Genomic DNA, 22,338 nt, shown 5'->3' with positions numbered 1-22,338 from the left:
ACCCTTCTTGTTAACATGATTTGCTTACCCTGTTTGAAACACTCCTCTGTTTATCAGGTGCTGTTGATTATCCATCATTTCTTATTCTCTTAAAACAGTTGGTTCCTCCATTGTCCTCTCAGCTATCTGACCGAAGATCCAGCATAGTTAAACAGGTAATCTTTTCTTGCCTTCTTGCTATTGAAGTATGAGCCCATTTAAGGAAAAAGGTAACAACTCCAAACATGGAAGCTCCACAGTATGTCTAATGGAGCCTAGACATTAGGGAAACTTGATGTGTGAGTAAATTGTCCACCATTCCTTCACACGTTTGAGTAGATTTTATGGTTCATGATGGCACAACACTTGCAACATAAACAGGTATTTAATTACAATATCAAAGATTCACGGAGTGACCGCCTTAGAAAGGGCCGGGGGTAAAATCGACTTTTTGCATGCCTTTCTATTCCAAACAGACCAAATCCACGGTGGGCGGGTGGGGGCGACGAGTGGATTTCTTGTGAAGTACTGAAATCTGGAAATGGAAATGTAAGATTTTGTTCCTACTAATGTCTGTTTGATGTGTGTTCATAGTTCAGACACACTACTAATGTCTGTTTGATGTGTGTTCAGAGTTCAGACACAATAGGTACGCATTCAGTAATACACTGAGTACATGTTTAGCCCCAAATTTTCACTGATGAACAAAATACATCGGACTTGCACTCAAACAAAGCCATTTTGAAAAGCACATATTTAAAATCATTCAAAGCACCTTTAGGTTTGTGTGCCCCAGGAAGTTGTGCTATTACTGAACCAGCAACATGTGCTTCTACTAAAATTCTATAGGCCATTGCATATATACAGATAGGCCACAAAAGACTATAGTTAGGCCTCAAAAGACTATAGTTAGTCATGTCCAAAATGCTATCTAACCAGCCTATACATACTAGAACTGAAGGTTATCTTCAGCACAAGTTGGAGCTGTAATCTTCAGACTCCAGAGTTGCATCTCTGTTGCTGCCATCATTCTCCAGCTCAACTTGGGGTTGTACAGCATCATTTTTCTTTTGTTGCTGCCAAAAAAAAATTCAACTTGTCATGAAAACACTTTAGCATGCTACCAGCTTGTCCAAATGCTAACTCCATTTGCCTCTTGCTCTGCAAATAATTTTTTCGATCATGACAAGTGAAGCTAAGGTTAAATGTTTCGCCAACTTGACGGCTAGCCATCTCATGTGCAGCTTTTTGCCATAAAATTTGCTTAAATTTGTGTATCTTTTTTTCAAATCAAAGCCTGTACGACCCCCATATGCCACCCAAAACTGCCAAGCCTCATCTGGATTTCGAAACATCAAACCAACTTGAGGTGTTCCCTTGTCAAGTTCTGCCATTGCCTTTCAAATATCTAACCAAATTTTCCTTGTCAAATTCTGTCACAAAGAACAAAGTTTACTGCAAACAATTACTAGCACATGATTGCAGATTTGCAATTTTTATCAAGCTAAACATAGATACTAGCTGGACTGGTACAGACTTTAGTAAAGAATAAATACAAATAGATTTAGAGTAACCGGACTACTACATATTTTGGTGCTCAAGTTTCATAACACAATACTAGCTTTATCACCGTTCAAAAAAGTGTTATAGCAGAGAGAGTAAACTACACTTGCATCCTTGAAACCAATCAAAATCTTGTCAATAGCATCACGACATCATAGCAGCATTAGTTCCATCACAATCTGGCAGGAAGCTAAGAAGAGGGTTTGTTCTGAACCTGACGAGAGGCGGACAGGCGGTGAAGGAACTCACGAGTGTGGTGCCCCTTGATGATGTCCCTGCAGCTGCAGAGCTCCTGGAAGGCGTGCCTACGAGAACGCTGGTTTGCACGGTGCTCCTCGACGGTGTCTCGGGGACAGCGCTGCCGGACGGCGTCTTGCCGTCGAACTGTCGGTGCTGAGCTGCTGGGCTACCGGCGTAGCACGGCTTGGCTCTTCCAGTCGGAGGTTGCAGATCAGCTCGACTCCTCCAGGCAGTGGGCGGCGCAGCGCGCGGGAGACCAGCGCGGCGCGCGCGCAGATGGGCAGCCCCTCCCGCCTTTTTTTTCCATAGAAAAAGCTAAAGGATGTGCTGCAAATTCGTGGGAGCCATCAGATTCGATTTGAACGGTAGACAGAGGCCAGAAAGGTCCGCGGTGACCCCAATCTGAATCCCCGAGGCTGGTGTGGACCCCTATAAATCTGGGGTGTACTAGATCCGCCTCTGGCCGTCGTAGAAGCAAATCCCATCCATGTCGGCGGCGGCGCGGATCCCATCCCCACCCACCTACATCCCATACATGTCGTCGTCGTCGGCGGCGGCGGAGCAGATCCCATCCCCACCCACCTACAGGTTCCGGCCTAAGAAGCGCGAGCTCGTCGAGTTCTACCTCCTCCCGCGCGCCCGTGGCCAGGACCCATTCCCCGGCGTCATCTTCGAGGACGACGCGGCGGGGAGCTCGCTGCCCTGGGATCTCTTCGAGCTCCACGGCGTGGGGAGCGAGGACGAGGCCTACTTCATCGTCCGCTCCAGCGAAGCCAAGAAACCCGGCGCCCGCCAGGACCGCGCCTGCGATGGCGGCGTCGGGACGTGGAAGATGCAGAGCAGCGTCGAGAAGTCCCTGCGCGTCCGCGGCGAGAGGATCAGGGTCCACGTCAGCAACCTCAACCTGCACATGGGCAAAGGCAAGAACAGCGGCAGCGTGGGGTGGGTGATGCACGAGTACAGCATCGCCGCGCCGCCCTGCCCGTCGCTCGTCAAGATCTGCCACATCGCCTTCAGCGGCCACGGTCGGATGCGCATGCGTGTGCCGGATGGCCAACAAGTCCGCCAGAGTAGTGGTCATGCGAGCTGCGCCACCGCGGCCAGCGGTTCATCAGCGCTTCCTTGTTCTGGGGCGATGCTCGATCACGGCTCCTCGGGCGTGGCATATGCTTCTGGAGACGAAGAACCCTCACACCTCGTTCTGATCGACGATGACAACTTCCGGCAGAGCCCTCTTCTTGGCAGCAGCGACTTTCAGGGCTTCCCGTCCGTAGCGTCAGAGCAGTACACGGAATTGGAGGCGCAGGTGCCGACTACAGAGCAGCAGGACATCGCGGTGCCGCAGTTGATGGTCCTACAATCTACCATGCCGGTGGCACAGCAACTGTCTGCAGGAGAACTGGAGTTCTGGAGCTCGATAGGGGTTGATGTGCAGAGCAATAACAGTTTTGATCAGGAGCAGTCCACAGGGGTCCAGAGCAGCTGGGTGGTGCCCAACAACAGCGCCATGGCAACAGGGGCCCAGAGCAGCTGGGTGGCGCCCAACACCGGCGCCATGGCAACAGGGGTCCAGAGCAGCTGGGTGGTGCCCAACAATGGCGCCATGGTAACAGGGCCCCAGAGCAGCTGGGTGGTGCCCAACACTGGTGCCATGGCAACAGGGGTCCAGAGTAGCTGGGTGGCAGTAGACCTCGATGACTTCTGCAGGTCAATATTGACTAATGCGCAGACCTACTGCGCGGCACCGAACTTCGGCAACATGGCCACCGGAACGCTGGGCAGTGGCTGCTCGTTGCTATGTAAGTAGAAGAGTACTTTCTGGTCAAGAACTAACTCAGGAATCATCCGGAGCCAAGGAGCATGGAGCAACAGTTTCTAGTCTCTGGTCAAGAAGCTGTTCGGAGATATGCTCGGGGGCTGTAGCTTGTAGTGAGGAGAGGCTGTGCCAGGAGACTGCACCACCAATTTTTTGTAGCTAGGACTAGGATGTAAGCAGCTTGCACTCTGCAGAGTGCAGTGACTTAGGAAGTTTATTATTCAGTGGTGGAAAGCCACCCACTAATGTAACCATTACTCACTTTGTAGCCTATCCTTCTATCATTTTGTAGCCAAGGAGCATAGGCCAACAGTTTCTATCATTTTGTAGCCACACATTAATGTAACCATTACAGTACCTAAATCTATGGGTCTATATATGTAATGTTAAGTTCTTCCCTATAATATTCAGTTCAGACTGTCTTGAATTACAAATGGAACCGTAGGATTTTCGACAATATCCACTCCACACCGCTTCAAGTAGCTGGACAAATTATGTTTCATTTAATTGTTTCTGGTGCGGGTCGTTGGACCCAGGCGGGCTTTGCTAGCTCCCTGCTTTGTATATAAAACTCTTCTACCTTAATTACAGAAATTCTGTCAGAAAAGTTTTTCTGACAAGACAAGTGACTAATGATGACCTTGCTGACTTGATCTTCTCTACAGGCATGCCATCTACTTAATGTACTATCAAAGGAACTTCTTGGTGATTTTTAACCATGTGCTGAAATATTTATTCCGGTAATCCTTGAAACCAGTTCAGTACTCCACAAATGTGGCTTGATACTTAATTAAGGTTAATATACAATGAAATTGTCCGGTACTTTTTAAGCTTGTTATCATAACTGTGCTTGTGATTGCCGAATCTGCGGACAACTGCATAAAATCTGTAATACATCTACATTCTTTCATTGAATTGTGCTCCCCCCCCCCCCCCCCCCCCCCCCCCCCACATTACATATTTCCCTTTTTTTGACATGTATTATCTTGCAGATCCTGTGCAACTGCAAGGTTTCACGTATTCTTCCACATATAGCTGATACAGCGAAGAATGACCGCAGTGCAGTCCTCCGTGCTAGGTATTCGTATTTTAGCATCATATTTATCTGGACATCCATTGTTTTGCAAGCAATTCATGCCTATTTGCTACTATGGCAGGTGCTGCGAATATGCACTCTTAACATTGGAGTATTGGGCGATGCTCCGGAAATACACTGCTCAGCTGATTTGTATGAAGACCTAATAAAGTCCTGTGTTGCAGATGCAATGAGTGAGGTATTGAGGTTGGAATAACACCATCCAAATTTCCTGACTTAGTTCATATTAATGTTCAGTCTTGGGATCCTGAATAATTTCTCTGTACATGTTCTATATTTAATGCCATATTTGCATATACAGGTCCGTGCAACGGCAAGGACTTGCTATAGGATGTTCACAAAAACATGGCCTGAGCATTCACACCGGCTTTTCATGTCATTTGATCCTGCCATACAGAGGGTATACTTTTTTACTTCTCTGCATGTTCTTCCATTTATTTTTCTTGAATACACAAGAGAGCTGTGTATCATTGCATTAAAAAGATGCTCTTCCATTTAGATTCTGTACAATGTGTACATATAAAGGTAATACTGAAGGATCAAAGTGCTCTTGAACCTGATTTATATTTATTTCCTTTTAAAAATGTCTTTGCTTATGTTGGTGGTTCAAACAAATCTGAGAAATAGCTCTTTACTGAGAGAGCCATGTACTTTTATCTTCCACGAAAAAACATCATACTTGATCTTTTTGTGGGTTACTTGATTTCATGGAATCATAATTGTAGCTGGTTATCTTGGTTACAGCAATGAAGAAAATCACAAGTATTTTCCCATCACAATCATGTGTTTCATTTGATCAAAACATGGCTCATAATAGTCTGTACTCTGTAAATTGACAGCTTTGTAGATGTACTTCTAGAGATCTGTATGAGTAATTCATATGTTTTACCCAGATTAGTTCAAGGTACAGATAGGTTAGTGCTGCTAGTTAGTTTATGAACATTGTATATTTTTTTTTGAAGCTTAAGTACCTAACCATACAGTTTAAGTATTCCTGGAAAAGCAGATTAGCACTGCTACTTAGTTGGTTTATGAACATTGTTGTGATTTTAGCAATCCTAATTGCCTAATGCCCTAAACATACGACATAAGTGTTCCTGCAAAAGCAGCCTTTTTGTATACCTGTATGGTAGCAGTTTTGTTGTAAAAAAATATATGTTATATCATGTTTTTTTTTCGTTCAAAAAAAAAAGTCATGGATGTTTGACAGTTTTATTTACAGAATTTCTTTTAGTTTGATCTAAAGATGGATTTGTCTTCAGATAATAAACGATGAAGATGGGGGCAAGCACAAGAGGTATCCTTTTCCATCATTGTACGAGAGGGGTGGTCAAGTTTCTCGTGCTTCATCTCATGCAGATGGTACCCATTATGGATATGGTACTTCAGCCATTGTTGCAATGGACAAGAGTGGAGCTATTTCTTCTGAATCATCTCCCTCGTGTAGCCATCTTCTGTTGTCACAATCACAGAAAGTCAGTAGAGCTGAAAGAAGTATAGAGAGTGTGCTGAGTCCAAGCAAACAAAAAGTTTCAGCCATTGAAAGTTTATTGAAAGGTGTAAGCATGTCAGACTGGCACAAGTTCTCAGCTGTTCACTCAACAAGCTTGGACCTTGGTATTCTCTAAGCTATATTTGGCATTTTCCTATAAAAAATGAATCTCATCTGTTGTGCAGTGCCATCTCCTTATGGTTTTATAATATATTAATCTAATACTAAAAAGTTCTTACTTTCCTTTTCATTTCTTCCTAGTGCAGGAGTTGATTACCCATCCTCTCGTGATCCTCCTGTCCCATCTGCTCTACCTTCTCTGGATTCATCCCTGGCTGGCATGACTAGCTCAAGAAATGGTGGTTCTTGTTTGGTGGACACCAAAAAACGACCAAGCTCACCTTATTTGCGCAATTTATCTTCTGTATCAGTATCAGGCTTGTCACTTCCATCTTTAAGATCTTCAGGGAGATCTCAAGATGGTAGCATTATGGATGAGAATCATGATACATGGCCAACCATGAGATCACCAAAAATGCAGATGGACAAACACTATGTGGATATGCCCTATAGGGATGCTGGTTACAGAAATTCACCTAACAATCATGTTCAACACTTCCAGAGGCCTCTTAGGAAGCAAGTAGCATCAAGGGTTTCTGTAAGTGGCAGGTGCAGTTTTGATGATGGTCATGTCCTATCTAATGACATATGTGTAGGGATGAAAACGGATCGGATACGAACGGATATCACTCATATTATATTTGTTTTCATATTTCTGTTCGGATTCGGATTCGGATACGGATAGCGTTCGGATACATATACGAATACGGATTGACTCGGTTACGGATACGAATAATGAGTATCGAATACGGTATGAATCGGATTCGGAGAAGGTCGGATACAAATATCTATTCGGATATTGAGTAAAAGCAGCATATATATATATCATACGTGCGCAAACCATTACACCACTCTATGAGTCCATAATCCATCTAGATTAAGCCGAAAGACTAAAGAGTAAAGCAACAAATAAGATAAAGATACAGATACATCATACATCAAACATCATACAAGCACCAATCTTCGCGGCATGAGTAGAAATAGCCAAGCTCATGGCTTCATGGGTCTCATGGAGTCATGGTCATGGATTCAAGATCTACAATCCTTATATATGCCATTTTTTTCATTTGAGAAAGTTTGAACAAAATGTAGTTCAAATTTCACAAGTGTGTGACATAGTTTTAGAAAGTCTGTATGAGATTCAAGAATTTGTGACTAGTGTTTGATAAAACTTTCTCAAATGGGAAAATGAGCTATGTAACAATTGTAGATCTTGTTGAGATGATCAAACTTGGTATTCAGAGTTTTTTCATCTGAGGTCATTTAGTGTCTCATTTGAGCAAGTTTGACCAAGTCAAATTTGGTCAAATGAAAAAACAACACTTTGACTCTAGTATTATGAACTCTAAATGACTTCAAATTAAAAAGTTTTGAATACCAAGTTTGTTCAACTCATCAAGATCTACAATTCTTGTTTTGGTCAACTTTCCATTTGAGATAGTTTGGACGGTTCAAATTTATGATTTTTAAATTTCGATGCTTACAAACTAGTTTTCGGAACCCTAGATTGTCTCAAATTGAAAAGTTTTGAATACCAAGTTTGTTCAGCTCATCAAGATCTACAATCCTTATATAGGCTATTTTTTCATTTGAGAAAGTTTGAACAAAATGTAGTTCAAATTTTATAAGTGTGTGACATAGTTTCAGAAAGTCTATATGAGATTCAAGAATTTATGACTAGTGTTTGATAAAACTTTCTCAAATGGGAAAATGAGCTATGTAACAATTGTATATCTTGCTGAGACGATCAAACTTGGTATTCAGAGTTTTTTCATCTGAGGTCATTTAGGGTCTCATTTGAGCAAGTTTGACCAAGTTAAATTTGGCCAAATGAAAAAACAACACTTTGACTCTAGTATTATGAACTCTAAATGACTTCAAATTGAAAAGTTTTGAATACCAAGTTTGTTCAACTCATCAAGATCTACAATTGTTGTTTTGGTCAACTTTCCATTTGAGATAGTTTGGACGGTTCAAATTTGTGATTTTTAAATTTTGACATTTACAAACTAGTTTTCGGAACCCTAGATTGTCTCAAATTGAAAAGTTTTGAATACCAAGTTTGTTCAGCTCATCAAGATCTACAATCCTTATATAGTATATTTTTTCATTTAAGAAAGTTTGAACAAAATATAGTTCAAATTTCACAAGTGTGTGACATAGTTTCAAAAAGTCTATATGAGATTCAAGAATTTATGACTAGTGTTTAATAAAACTTTCTCAAATGAGAAAATGAGCTATGTAACAATTGTATATCTTGCTGAGACGATCAAACTTGGTATTCAGAGTTTTTTCATCTGAGGTCATTTAGGGTCTCATTTGAGCAAGTTTGACCAAGTCAAATTTGGTCAAATGAAAAAACAACACTTTGACTCTAGTATTATGAACTCTAAATGACTTCAAATTGAAAAGTTTTGAATACAAAGTTTGTTCAACTCATCAAGATCTACAATTGTTGTTTTGGTCAACTTTCCATTTGAGATAGTTTGGACGGTTCAAATTTGTGATTTTTAAATTTCGACGTTTACAAACTAGTTTTCGGAACCCTAGATTGTCTCAAATTGAAAAGTTTTGAATACCAAGTTTGTTCAGCTCATCAAGATCTACAATCCTTATATAGTCTATTTTTTCATTTAAGAAAGTTTGAATAAAATGTAATTCAAATTTCACAAGTGTGTGACATAGTTTCAGAAAGTCTATATGAGATTCAAGAATTTATGACTAGTGTTTGATAAAACTTTCTCAAATGGGAAAATAAGCTATGTAACAATTGTATATCTTGCTGAGACGATCAAACTTGGTATTCAGAGTTTTTTCATCTGAGGTCATTTAGTGTCTCATTTGAGCAAGTTTGACCAAGTCAAATTTGGTCAAATAAAAAAACAACACTTTGACTCTAGTATTATGAACTCTAAATGACTTTAAATTGAAAAGTTTTGAATACCAAGTTTGTTCAACTCATCAAGATCTACAATTCTTGTTTTGGTCAACTTTCCATTTGAGATAGTTTGGATGGTTCAAATTTGTGATTTTTAAATTTTGACGCCTATAAACTAGTTTTCCATTTGAGAAAGTTTGGACGGTTTAAATTTTGAAGCACTAAATGATTTCAAACGAAAAAGTTGTAAACAACAAAGTTTCATAACTTTTTGAGATCTACAATTTTTATTTTGATCATTTCTCCATCCAAGGTCGTTTGAATAATATCCGTTTTTAAATATCCGGATATATCCGATACTTAACCGGATTATCCGATATCCGCCGGATATCGATGATATTACATCCGTATTTGATATCCGCCTAAGATATCCGTTTTAGTATCCGTATCCGAAAAAAATTACGGATATCCGAGTAACTATCCAGATAAGTGTTCATATTTGTTCGGTCGAACGGACGGTCGAATAAATATCCGTACCGTTTTCATCCATACATATGTGGATATACAGATGGTCTGGCGTCTCTAAATGATGCACTATCTGAGGGCCTTAGTCCAAGTTCAGACTGGACAGCTAGAGTTGCAGCATTCAACTGCATTCAGATATTGCTGCAACAAGGAAAGAAAGGCATTCAAGGTATTACTCAGAACTTTGAAAAGGTTATGAAACTATTTTTTCGTTTTTTGGATGATCCTCGTCACAAAGTTGCACAGGCAGCTTTCTCCACACTTGCAGATCTTATTCCAGCATTCAAAAAACCTTTTGAGAGCTATGTTGAAAGAATCTTACCATGCATCTTTTCAAGACTCATCGATCCAAAAGAGTTGGTTCAGCAACCATGTTCCTCGACCTTAGAAATTGTTGGCAGAACATATTCTATTGACATGTTGCTACCTGCACTAGTACGTTCACTGGATGAACAAAGGCCTCCAAAGGCAAAACTGGCTGTTCTTGAGTTTGCAATTAAATCATTCAAGAATTACAGAATAGATTCTGGAGGTTACAGTAGCAGTGGTTTTCTTAAGCTGTGGCTTACAAAGCTAGCACCTTTAATACATGAAAAGAATGCTAAGTTGAAAGAAGCATCTATTTATGGAATCATATCAGTTTATTCTCATTTTGATTCAGCCGCAGTCCTAAATTTCATCCTTGGTTTGTCGATTGATGAACAAAACATTGTGAGGCGAGCTTTGAAGCAATATACTCCTCGTATTGAGGTCGATTTGGTCAACTACCTTCAGAGCAAGAAAGAGCGTGCACGTCCCAAATCTTTTGACCGAGTTGATTCTAGCGCTTCTTCTGAAGATGGTTATGCTGTGACATTGAAGAATAGCTTTCCATTTGGGCACTTTTCTGATAGTTTGCTTGATGCTGAACGAGGGAAAAAGATGGGTACAGTGCAAGAATCAGCATTACTTAATGTTCCAATTGGTCGAACTACCTCTGATGTCTCTATTGATCACGCTAAGCAATGTTTTGAATGCACCTCTGAAGCTGAAGTTCTTATGCAGAGTAGGGAACTAAACAACAATACCCGCTCAGTTGTAGAAACTGTGCATTCATGGGCAGATTTTCCTGAAAAATCAGATGCCACCATGGATGATGAAAATTTTACTGGAACTCATTGCTTGGATTTGGGCCATATTCCATCTGATCGACATAGTTCTGTTCTAGCAATTTCTAGGGAGCACACTCAAGAGGTAGATCAGTTTGTTGATCCGAGCTATGTGAATATTATCCCACGCGTCAGTAATGGGCCTAGCATACCACAACTTCTTCATCAGGTACTTCTGCATTATGCCCATTTTCCTTTTTCAGCTTTGTTGATTCTGCCTGTATTGCTGCATATGTATTTCTTTTATATTTTTTATTTTGTGCTCAGTACAGAACGATTATTATTTTTTAGATTGGCAATGATGGTGACGTTTCAATCCTAGAAAAGCAGGAGGCGTTACAGCAGTTGGTTAAAGCTTCCTCCAATAAAGATAACTTTATATGGACTAAGGTTTTGCTTCCGTACCTTTTCAATTTCTTTTTCATTTTCTTTGGAAGAACAACTCCGGTGTTATTGCTTTCTTTTATCTGTTGGGTCTTTTTTTGTGAATTTTTCTCTTGACAATTGTACTAAACTTTACTCAATATCATACCCTTTTGCATCTGGTGCTACAATCCTTTTGTGGCTTGTAAGAGAATAAATGAGCGTTCCTTAGTCTGTTCAGGTTGCATGAAGTGAAAAACAATAGACACGTGTTTCATGCGAGTTGCATCATATTTCTTTTTGTCTTGTTGAGTTGCATTTATTTTCACTTCTTTGTTTAACATATGAAATCATTCGCGGTGTTTAACATACCTGCTTTCTAGTATAATTCAAATGTTGACTTATTAAAAAAATCGATACTGGTTTCTTTGAAAGATGATGATTCACTGTTTCATAACATCAGAATCTTTTTATTTTATCTCCATTAATTATCGCGTGCTTTTCAAAGAGTACTTTACAGCATACTCGTGCTATCAAATATTACTATTATTCTGTTTGTGAAAATTCATGTCTAATATCAACTTTTCTGTGTTTCAATAGTATTTCAATCAGATTTTAACGTCGGTCCTCGAAGTGTTGGACAATTTTGATTCCTCTGTGAGGGAGATTTGTCTGTTGTTAGTTGCTGAGATGCTCCACAATCAGGTTTTCTGCTCACTAGTCATTCATATATGCTTAGGCCCTGTTTGGATCCTGTGGTTTTAAGAAACTGTAGTATAAAGAAACTTTAGTTTTAGAATAAGAGAGGTGCAAAAACATGGTTTAGAAAAAAACGATCTAGAGTGGAGTTACTAAAACTTAAAAAAAACTATAGTTTTAGCAATACTATGGTTTTCAAAACTACATAGATCTTTACATCCAAACACCTTATTGTTTTTAAAATAAAATTATTTCATAAAACCATGGTGTTTTACTAAAAAAAATACTTTGCATCCAAATAGGGCCCTAGTAATCTAATTGCTAACCTGTTCGATTAATAATGGCAAATTATTTTTTCTCAGAAAGATTCTATGGAAGAATCCATTGAGATTGTTCTTGAAAAGCTCCTTCACGTGACCAAAGATGATTTTGTGAAGGTATATTTTCTTTCATTTCAGAAGTTCTCTCCTTTTTTCCATGCTAATGTTTTCTTAATGCTAATACAGGTTGCAAATGAAGCACATCGATGCTTAAATGTCATGTTGGCAAAATATGACCCTTAAGATGCCCTTCTGTATGTCCAGTACTTATTAATGAAAAGAATATTCCCACATCACTACCTGTTACAACAAGCAACTTACACTTTCCTGGATTTTCTTTGCTTGCGCTGCAGATTATTGTGCCTTTGCTGGCTAGTGATGATGAAAAGACACTTGGCGGTGTTTCGAGTAAACACCAACGAGTAAATTTGTATTATTGCGCGTTTGGTTTAGATGGTGTGCTAAAAAGACACAAGATTTATACTGGTTCGGGCAGAATGTCTCTACGTCCAGTTCGTGGCTGCCACTCGTGTTATTTGCACTGAAAAGTTCATAGTAGGGGGTACAAACAGGCGAGAGAGGGTCGGGACCCAAGTCTCTGATGGAAAGGTCGAATGGATGCAGAGCTCTTGGTTGCTACTCTACTATGTGTGATGTGATGCGTGGAGTGTTGAATCGACCCGTCCCCTTAGTGGGGTGTCCTGCCTCTCCTTTTATAGACTAAGGGAAAGCCGGGATTACAAATGGGAGAGAGAAGAAAAAACAGAGGCAAAGGAGGTCCTTCAAAGGTGTCGGGTCTTTCTTTTCATCTGAGTGAGTCCCGCTGACCCGGCAGACGGTGCTAGGGATAGCTCTACGCTGGGTACATGTCCGCTAATGATGCCATGCTCTGGCTTTGTCAGCAAGTGGTCACGTCCCATCCCACCCCGGTGGGCGGCGCGACGGACCAGGGTGCCGATCCGCGACCCTGCGGGGAGTAGACGGCGCAGTGACTGCACGTCCGTTACTGTAGATGATGTGAGTCTCCTTCTGGATCGTAGTGGTTGTCGTATGCTTCTGTCAGGATCCGCACCCGAGGGCTAATGGCGGCGCCCACAATACTGTAAAACAAATGTCGACGCCTACAACACTGTTCGGGCTCTGACATGCCTGGAAAGGGCTTAAAGCGTCCGTCTTATCATATCCTGACGGTACTTTCCTGCAGGCGTGCAGGGTATGGTCCTCGGTATTGCGGTTGACTCGAGTGTCTTGCTTTATCTGCTTGCGTCATTATGAAGGAGCAGTGTGCAGACGTCGGGCGAGGCGGAGCCAGTCCCAAGACGCCGGGCGAGGCGGAGCTAGCTCTAAGACGCCGGGCGAGGCGGAGCCGGCCCTCGGACATCGGACTAGGCGGAGCCGGCCCTCGGGGGTTGGGCGAGACGGAGTCTGCCCTCAGACGTCGGGCGAGGCGGAGCCAACCCTCGAGGGTCGGACGAGGTAGGACCCACGGTCTCGGTGACCGAACGAGAAGTGACCCGGCAAACAGTGTAGTCGCGCTCTTGACCGCGTGGGCGAATCAAAGTTTGGCGGTCATTAGCTCCTCCTCTTTGAGTACCCTAATATTGGTCCCCGACAACACTTGTCATGATTATCAACTGTTTGACAAAGGTATCTAAGTTTCGCACTGTAATTATGAATGCTAAAATTTAAACTCCATTTGCCATTGTAATTTTGTATGAGCAGTCAGATAACAAAAATAATGAACTTTACCTTGGTTTGGCACATTTTTATGTGGCATATTTCCCTATTATTGAGCAATAAACAAGCATCCTACATTTAATACATGTAACTTGTCTCCTTCAGAAGTCCTGATCTTGTTGACCATTGTTAGGGGCCGTAGCTGTAGTGAGGCAGTTTGGCATTATATTATATCAACAGAAACCTACAATGGTTTGGATTATTGTCCTGCGTAGCATTGCAATGCAATTCAACTATTTATTTGAGTGTGTACTGCTCGTAGAATCACACTCATTCAGAATCATTGCGGAGTATGTTCTTAGCAACGATGGTTTACTGTTTTGATCTTCTGGTAATCTTGCAGCTTGTGGGGCGCCTCTCACAGGTGGAATTGATTACTCAACTGCCTTCATTTTTATCAGCACTGTTTGATGCTTTCAGTAATCGGAGTCCAGAAGTTCGCAAGGTGCTTACCTATTCTTCTGAAACGTCTTTCTTACAGATATGTTACTATGTTAGTTCTTCAGTCAGGGAACTTTGAAGATTATGCAAAAATAAAAAAGGAATCTTTTTCTTGTACTTAAACACAGAGAGATAAGGGTGCTAAGCTTATTTACAGCATTGAGATCTGACATTCATTTATATGCCAACAGTGATCTCTCTTTCTGGTTGTCAGCTGAATAGAGAACGGGAATGTGTATGGTTCTGTAACCAGATGAGCAGGATCGTTCTAGGATTTTTCCTTTAAAGTTAAGATTTTGTTACCAAATTCTAAGAACTACTCCCTCCGTTCCAAATTATTGGTCGTTTTGGCTTTTTTCTAGATACATAGTTAGACAAAAAGAAGCCAAAACACTGTTCCGACTGATTTGTTGTGAGAGAAAAATATTGTTCCAACTCAAAAAAGAAGCCGAATAAGCCGGATTTTAAGACCAGCGAACAGAGCCATATCGTATATTTAGGTGCATAGCAAAACTATGGACTTAGAAAAGCCAAAATGACCTATAATTTGAGGGAGTAGAACCCTTGGTAGTTTGGTTGCTGTATAATCTGATCTCACAAAAGTAGCCTTGTGAGGGCCTTTCAGCAATCGTGTTGTGGAAATTTTATTTCTCCTCCTTAATGCGAAGTGTGCGGTCCTCTTGTGTATTCTTGAAAAAAAATTCTGTATCCCAACCCCACCTATCCAACCAGGTTCTATATAAGAAAAGTATAACTAAACCTATTTATTGTCAATCATTAACTCAATAGTTACGTTGCCACTAGCATACCTTCCAGATATGCTGCAGATCCGATATAACACCACTGAAGTGCTCTTGCTCACTTAAGCTTCATTGCACTGTCCTGACTTCTGAATAGATCATCTGTCCATATTTGGTCATTATTAGCTCTTTAGCATGTACTTAGTGACTGCTGATGTTATCTGGGTTATGTAATCTACTGTTATAATTATGTTGCATGTTTCCAGTGTATATCTGATATCATTTAGGCCACGTTCGTTTGACCGGGAACGAGCTCCAGGAAGGATTCCTAGCCGGATCAGTTACTTTAATTTATATAAGATTTTACTAGCTGAATTGATTCCTGGCCTCATAATACCTTAACCGAACGAGTCCTTACGCTTTCCTTAAGGCTGTTGTATTCTGTTTAGTGGATATCTACATCATGCTTGGGAAAGCATTTGTACCATATCTGGAGGGTCTTAGTAGCACACAGCTGCTTCTAGTAACTATCTATGCAAATCGGATATCACAGGCAAGGTCCGGTGCACCAGTGCATACCAACCAATGAGTCATGTTTCGTGTACCATGTATACTAACATTTGTTTGTATTAGCTGGGTTATGGGTTTCATTCATTTGTACATAGAGCAGATGAGATGCCATCATGTACGATTTGCGTTGGGATCGTGTTTTGTGTTACTATGCGCCATCCACATTGTCCGAAGAACAAAAGTGCAGCACCATGGAGCTTGCTTCTACAGGATCTCTGGTACGCGGGAGGTGAATAGGCCTGTAAAAATTCAACTCAAATCGAAGTTAAATTCACCCGCGGCACTGTCGCTTTGTGAGCGTAGCATTGCCGCACATGCAAGAGAGATTAGCTCACAGTTCAAAATCTATCCAACGAAATTTAGATCGGGTAAATTTCTTTGCTTCCTGTAAGGTAGTAGATCACATATCGACAGCTGAAAGTGGTGGAAAATCCACACACAAGTAGATCGGCCTCAAATCTTAGAAATCACCTCAACCACAATATGTCACACAAGTAATGTAAATCAAGCACAAGTGACACAATGATTTATCCCGTAGTTCGGCTTGCTACCAAGGCTTGCCTACCTCCACGTTGTTGAGGTTAGCCACTAAGGCTCAGGGCTTTTCAATCCTTCCTCGTTCTCAAGTCAAAAGACTTAACTCTTGAGATGAGGAGTGAGTTTACTAGCTTCAAAATATGGTTATAAACCCCCGGGGCTACCACACAAGCTCCAAGAGTAACAAACACAACCGTCGGCCAAAACGTGAACCAAGTGCTATTCAGAGTTGGGAATCAATGGGGCTGCTCTCTAATCGAGTTTTGGACCCTTTTCCTCAAGGATCGATGAAAAATCAATGGATTTGATTGAGGGCTCAAGGTCAACAATGGAGGGAGAGAGAGAGAGAGCTCCTGCTCTGTTTTGAATGTTCTGAAGTGAGGAAAAAGAGGTAGGTTACCGTTGGGAAGGAAGAAGAAAGGTATATATACCATCAGCCCCCAACGGTCACTTAAATCGCAGATAGCCATTGGGGAGAAAAGGAAAAGGTATATATACCCAGCTCTCAACGGACACTACACCCAAGAGGTCGGGCGAGACGAGGCCGCAACCAAAGGGTCAGGTGAGCCGGAGCCTGCGACCTTAGGGTCGGGCGAGTCGAAGCCCGGGCCCAAGGGGTCGGGCGAGTCAGAGCTCACGACCAAGGGGTCGGGCAAGTCGGAGCTCGCACCCCGCAAGACAGCAAGGGTAATAGTGAAGTGTAGACTGTCTTGGCTGTGAATCTGAGGATGCTTGTGGTTGTTTGAGCACTTGGTAGCACATTTTAGCTTAAGCATTGTGTACCCCTTTATAGTATGATTTTTCCTATACTCAAATTCAATATATAAAAGAATTTAAACATCCTTTGAGTTTGAAGCCATCTATATTTATAATTGGGGGCTCCTCTGTTTTATGTAGCATCCTCGAATATAAATTTTCTGCTTGTCATCTCAATAAATCTCATTAGTTCTCTAATTACGTGGTCATTATCACCAAGACCCACAATTAAGGCTTGATTGCACTTTCAATCTCCCTCTTTTTGGTGATTGATGACAACCCAATTAGAGCTTACAAAAGATATGAAATAAATACTGAGACTTTTGGAGCCATGGGTGTAGAGTCTCCCCCTAAGTATGTGAATAGAGAATTGAATTCTTAAATTGGCATAAGAAGCCAAGATTCATATTTTAGTGAAAGTGATGGGGCTCCCCCTACATCCATGGTCCTGTGGGGTGCTTCATACTATGTTAGGTATGAAAAATGTGATGCAAATGACAGTTTATACACAACATGGTTTGCTGTTGCAGCTGGGTGCAGCACTGTCGCACCAGAGTGCGGCACTGCCGCACTTGCTGTAACAAACACAGATCAGAACAGACACCACACAGCATGTGATACATACATTCTAGCACAATTATATCACAAGCGATAGCATAGATTAATATATGTCTATATCCACACAAAAGTCAAATAGTGGCATTATTTCACAATTTAGAGTTTTGAGCGACTCTCAAACTTTCCACCTAGCGAAGACTAACCCTCATCGAATAGGACATGAAGCGCAATTGCTGACCATGGCGTCGAAAAGTTGTTGATCCCTCTAATTTTCTCTCCCTTTGGCATAAAGCACCAAAAAGAGAAGAAAAGAAGAAAGATCAACATCTACTCGTCATCTCCCTAGATGTCCGTCCAATCAATATCATCACTTCCTGCAGCCCTAGCACCTCCTGCAGCAGTCCCGGCACCATCATCACCATCATCGTTGTCGGAGTCAATACATGCATGGCCCTGACGGTGAGTAGTGGCAGTGTAGCGAGTGGAACGCCTCGGCTCCTGTATCTGATGGTATCCCTCCAGGGTCTCATCCCAATCTGTTGCTCGTCCCTGCTCCTCCTCCTCCTCATCATCTTCATCATCTGAATCTATGTCGGAGAGACTCGAAAGGTCATACTGTGGAGGAGGTGGAATAGGAGGAAGTGGTGGAAGGTCTTGTTCACGCTGCTGACGCTGCTCAAGCTGTGTCTCATACGCTCTATCAGCTGCATAGGTGCATTTGCCGAAGATTGTCTTCAACCACTTGCCAAACTTCTTTATCTTGCCTCCTCTGCGAGACCTGGAGCGGGAAGATTCAGGGATATCTACATGAGCATGAGAGCTCCCCGCTCCCTGAGTAGCTACAGCTGGCTGGGTCTTCTCAATTTTATAGACGGTGTGCATCCCATCCTTTAGAAAATAAAATCCAGTGACACTCTCAATCATGAACATGGGGTAAGGGGTATAGGGCAGCCTCCTCCTTTGATCCTCCACTGCAAATCTTAACTCAGTACACATGATTATAGGGACATTGAACCTGTCCCCACCTGGAGCAAATCTAGCCAACACATTTCTCACATAGCCATTAATATTTGAGGTTGCTCCATCCTTTGGGTTGATGTTGTTCCATATGAGGTTGTTGAGGATGTAATAGAAGCTATGTAGACCACTCCTCTTGCCATCTGCAATCCTTCTATCTCTCCACATGTAACTGATGTCATGGATCTCAGCTCGAGGCTCATCATGAATGTAAGTGTAACCTCTGTGCTCCTCCTCAAAGCCAAGAATCTGACTGAAATTGACAAAGTTGACTCGGTAGTACCGACCATCAGTCATCTAGTGAATCTCATCAGATCTCTAATCATAGAAGTATGTGGCATGAAACTGTGCAAGGACCTCCTCATTCTAGTTATACTAGAAACCCATGATGTCTGAAAGCTGGAGCCTGCTACAAATTTTGATTACCTTGTCAAACTCAGGCTCCTCCTTCTCCTGTATCTCATCCCAATCAATATACTGCATCTTGATGGTCTTGGTTTTCTTGGATGCAAGAATGGCAGTGACATAAAAGTTGGAATAAAACTCATTCTAGAATCTATAATCAATGCCCAAATCCTTGTGCACTGCATAGGGATTGATCCCCCTTGCCTCCTCCACCAGCTTCCAACTCTTGGAATAGTTGACAACTGCATGCTAGTGGGAGTCATCTGGAGGTCTCATGATGATCTCACCCCTCAAAATCTCTCTTGTATCTGCCATCAAATTCAGAGAGATGCTATGGGGTGTCAGGAATGGCATCAGTGGTATGACCTGTCATCTCCAGCCTCTCCTCATCTTCAATGTATTGCTCGCGCCTCCCCCTGTCACCAAGTCCCCTTGGAGTTGCACTACTGTCTGCTGTTGTTGACTTCCCTCGACCACGGCGAGGTGGATCCTTGTCTCTTTGCTCATTCATCTTTCTTTTTCCCCTTCGGTCATTATCTCTGTGCTCCATCTTCTCAAACGAGGAAAGGAGAGGAGAGGGAAGAAACTGCTCGGGCTAGGGGTAGTAGCAGCCGTCAGCGACATTGAGGGAGGGCTGGCAGCTGCCATGACACTGCCAGAGACCGGCAACATGTGGCCAAGCGACGGCGACGGTGCGGGCGTGAGAGGAGAGAGAGGTGCGGGCGTCGGTGTCGAGGGGAAGAGAGAGAGGGAAAGAAGTTACTATGGGCCTAAGGATAAAAGGAAGAATAAATGGGCCCTGCAGTAAAACTATTTGGGTCAAATCTCAATTGAGATTCAAAGTGCGGCACTGCCGTATGCCTAGCCTGGCACTGCCACAGAGCGGCACTACCGCACTCTCCAAAACAGTGGGAGTTAGCTATAATCTATATGACTCACTCTGTATGAGATATGGACATATATCACCTAAATACCATGACTAGAAACAAATAATCAATATAGACCATGATCATGATACATAAGTTGCCTTTTATAAATTATTTTCATACATGATATGAAAATTTTTAACTCTTTTGCTTAGATACTAGTTTATCAAACAGAGGCATGCTAGAATTCAAGCCACGTTATGAGAATCAAGTATATTTAGCCCACTACACAAAGCACAAAACCTTGATTCGTCGAGGGGCTTTGTGAAGATATTGGCTAGTTGCTTTTCGGTGCTCACATGGCGAATTTTGATATCTCCTTTGGTTTCGTGGTCTCTCAAGAAATGATGTCGGATGTCTATGTGTTTAGTTCTTGAGTGGCTTATGAAATTGTTGGCTAACTTTATGGCACTTTTGTTGTCACACAAGAGTGGGATTTTAGTGAAGTGACATCCAAAATCTTGAAGAGTTTGCCTCATCCAAAGTAGTTGGGCACAACATACACCGGCCGCAACGTACTCGGCCTTGGCAGTGGAAAAGGCTACACAATTTTGTTTTTTAGAAATCCAAGACACTAGGGATCGTCCAAGGAATTAACATGTCCCCGAAGTGCTTTTTTGATCTACTTTGCAACCGGTGAAATCAGAATCTGAATACCCAAGTAGATCAAACTTAGAGCCCTTAGGATACCACAAGCCAAGGTTAGGAGTGTGTACTAAATATCTCAAAATTCTCTTAACAGCCACCAAGTGACACTCTTTCGGGTTAGCTTAAAATCTAGCACACATGCACATACTAAGCATAATATCGGGCCTAGATGCACATAAATAAAGTAGAGAGCCGATCATAGAACGATATACCTTAGTATCCACGGCTTCCCTTCATCATTGAGATCCAGATGTCCATTGGTTGGCATGGGAGTTTTAATAGGCTTGGCATTCACCATGTCAAACTTCTCAAGCATATCATGGGTGTACTTCGTTTGACTAATAAAAGTTCTATCCTTCACTTGCTTGATTTGAAATCCAAGGAAGAACTTCAATTCACCCAACATGAACATCTCGAATCTCTTGGTCATGATCCTACTAAATTCCTCACAAAAAGAATGATTAGTACTACCAAATATTATGTCATCGACATATATTTGGTACACAAATATATCTTTGCCAACTTTGTGAGTGAAAAGGGTAGGGTCGACTTTGCCTATTTCAAAGCCTTTTTTAAGCAAGAATTCCTTAAGGCATTCATACCATGCTCTTGGTGCTTGCTTAAGCCCATAGAGCGCCTTTGGGAGTTTGTAGACGTGGTTGGGGAACTTGGGATCTTCAAAACCCGGTGGTTGCTCAACATAGACAAGTTCTTGAATGGGGCTGTTGAGAAATGCACTCTTCATGTCCATTTGATATAGCTTGAAATTGTGATGAGCAACATAGTCTAGAAGCATTCAGATTGCTTCAAGTCTTGCCACCGGTGCATATGTTTCCTCAAAGTCCAAGCCCTCTACTTGAGTGAAACCTTGAGCAACCAACCTTGCCTTGTTCCTTGTCACCACTCCATTCTCATCTTGCTTGTTGCGGAAGACCCACTTGGTACCGATGACATTGGTATTGGGTTGTTCCACCAAAGTCCACACTTGGTTTCTTTTGAAGTTATTGAGCTCTTCTTGCATGGCCATCACCCAATCTGGGTCTCCAAGTGCTTGTTCTACCTTAAGAGGCTCCAAAGAGGAAACAAATGAGTAATATTAGTAAAAGTTTGCTAAATGTGAACGAGTTGTTACCCCCTTTTGAAGACTCCCAAGGATGTTGTCAATGGGATGATCCTGTTGTATCGTTTGCCTTAGCCTTGGATAATCAATGGCCTCTTGTCCATCTTCTGGATCTTCATTATCTTCTTCCTCGAAGATGGGTTGTAGGTTCTGTCCTTGAATCAGAGTTGGACTTGCTACTACTGTCCGAGGGAGTATGACACTACTGCTCTTATGTGCGGCACTACCGCTCTGCTGATTTGTAGTAGGGATCTGCTCCCCCTCAGCGGAAATTGGTGTAGCAGCAACTTGAGGAACCACCACTTCAGTGACTTCATCTTCTTGTGGTCTAATATCACAAATAGCCAATTGCTTAATTGCTTCACATGGTGGATCCTTCTTTCCTACAACACTTGAATCAACTTGCTCCACTTGAGAGCCGTTAGATTCATCAAATGTCACATCTATCGCAACCTCAACTCTCCCGGAGGTTTTGTTGAAGACACTATAGGCATGCTTATTTGATCCATAACTAAGAAGAAAACCTTCATCAACTTTAGGTGCAAACTTAGAGATTTTGGGTTTCTTGTTAAGTATGAAATATTTGCACCCAAACACTCTAAAGTAATACACCTTAGGTTTGTTACCGGTTAGAAGCTCATATG

At 42.0% G+C, this 22,338-nt stretch overlaps 1 pseudogene; it reads left to right on the top strand.

Moving 5' to 3' along the window:
* Nucleotides 1-15,746, top strand: part of LOC136477768 (CLIP-associated protein-like) — a 30,844-nt pseudogene extending 15,098 nt beyond the window's left edge.
* The last annotated feature ends 6,592 nt before the right edge of the window (nucleotides 15,747-22,338 follow it).

Source organism: Miscanthus floridulus, chromosome 8, assembly GCF_019320115.1.
Source record: "Miscanthus floridulus cultivar M001 chromosome 8, ASM1932011v1, whole genome shotgun sequence".
Lineage (NCBI taxonomy): Eukaryota > Viridiplantae > Streptophyta > Magnoliopsida > Poales > Poaceae > Miscanthus > Miscanthus floridulus.
This window is presented reverse-complemented; position numbering and strand designations above follow the sequence as displayed.